The sequence below is a fragment of the Scyliorhinus torazame genome, chromosome 14, assembly GCF_047496885.1.
Source record: "Scyliorhinus torazame isolate Kashiwa2021f chromosome 14, sScyTor2.1, whole genome shotgun sequence".
Lineage (NCBI taxonomy): Eukaryota > Metazoa > Chordata > Chondrichthyes > Carcharhiniformes > Scyliorhinidae > Scyliorhinus > Scyliorhinus torazame.
In genome coordinates, this window is record NC_092720.1 from 179,625,964 (window position 1) to 179,627,633 (window position 1,670).

The 1,670-nt window shown below is 52.8% G+C and overlaps 1 non-coding gene across 1 annotated transcript; it reads right to left on the bottom strand.

Annotated features, from left to right (window-relative positions):
• Positions 1–1,271: 1,271 nt before the first annotated feature.
• On the bottom strand, positions 1,272–1,343 carry trnae-cuc (transfer RNA glutamic acid (anticodon CUC)). The gene has a single exon. It is a non-coding gene; the product is annotated as a tRNA-Glu (tRNA).
• Positions 1,344–1,670: the final 327 nt, after the last annotated feature.

The window sequence follows — 1,670 nt, forward strand, 5'->3', positions numbered from 1 at the left end:
CTTTGCCTGGAAACAGGGTGGGGTTCTATTGTCTCTCAGAGTATCAGCCATCAGCAACACAGCCAGTGACCTACTCTACATCCTCGACCATCTTTAGCTTGTACGTCCATTTTAAAACACCTCACAGGTTTTATTTAGAGTTCAGTATTTCCGGACGTTATTTTGTGTTTGTTCCTTAATTATTATGACATTGTATGCGCCCATCATATTCTCGTTGTTATGTTCATTGAGCACACTCCCGTTAAACACCTCCCTATTATAAACTTGCCTGTTGTACACCTGCCTCTACCCCTAAACATGGTGGGCGGGATTCTCCATTAGCCGATGCTGAAATCAGGAAAGGCAATCGGGCGGAGAATTGGTTCCGACGCCGAAATCGCGGCAGGCGCCAATTTGACGCCAAATCGCAATGCTCCAGCACCACGGCAGCGGCGTCAATGTGTTCTGTAACACACGTACAGTAGACACCGTTTGCATATCATTAGCTGGCCCGACCAGGTATTCTGTGATTCTCCGCCTCCGATGGACCGAGTTTCCGATGGCGTGGTTCACTTGTGCTTTTAAAAATCGTGAAACCGCCTCACTGCGCCGAGGTCCCAGGTTCGATCCCGGCTCTGGGTCACTGTCCGGGTGGAGTTTGCACACTCTCCCCGTGTTTGCGTGGGTTTCGCCCCCACAACCCAAAGATGTGCAGGGTAGGTGGATTGGCCAGGCTAAATTGCCCCTGAATTGGAAAAAATGAATTGGTACTCTAAATTTATTTATTTTTAATCGTGAAACTGGCGCAGCGGCTGCTGAGAGAGAGGGGGTACGGAAGGTATCCAACATCACCATAGTTTGCTGATAGGGGGCTTCTGACAGGGCTGGGGGAGTAGTGGGGGGTGGTCAGGAGGTGGGCTGTGGGGCCGGGGTGGACGGGCATGGAACATAGATTCATAGATTATCATAGAATTTACAGTACAGAAGGAGGCCATTCGGCCCATCGAGTCTGCACCGGCTTTTGGAAAGAGCACCCTACCCAAGGTCAACACCTCCACCCAACACTAAGGATAATTTTGGACACTAAGGGCAATTTATCATAACCAATCCACCTAACCTGCACATCTTTGGACTGTGGGAGGAAACCGGAGCACCCGGAGGAAACCCTCGCACACACGGGGAGGATGTGCAGACTCCGCACAGACAGTGACCCAAGCCAGAATCGAACCTGGGACCCTGGAGCTGTGAAGCAATTGTGCTATCCATAAGGCTACCGTGCTGCCCAAGCGTCATTCCCTGACCGGGAATCGAACCCGGGCCGCGGCGGTGAGAGCGCCGAAACCTAACCACTAGACCACCAGGGAAACTAACACCGTTGCTGCAGCTGGCAAGGCAGCCATGCAGCTGTGCACGCCGCTGACAGCTCACTTTGAACCTAGTGCCATGGGTTGTATAGGTGTCCCCCAGGGCCTTCCCCTGGGTGCCCTCTGGCTCCAGCTGACCCATCAGCTGTGTGGGCAGGCTGCAGCACAACCAGTGCCATCTTTTTGGCTGGGATAAGTGTGTGGGGATTGTAGTGTGTATGTGCGGCTGTAGCTCGTCAGCCTCCCGAGTGTCGACCCAGCGAATCCCGCATTGTTTTTCATTGGAATCGATTGTGTTCCACACGGCACCAATGCTAGCCCCTCAAC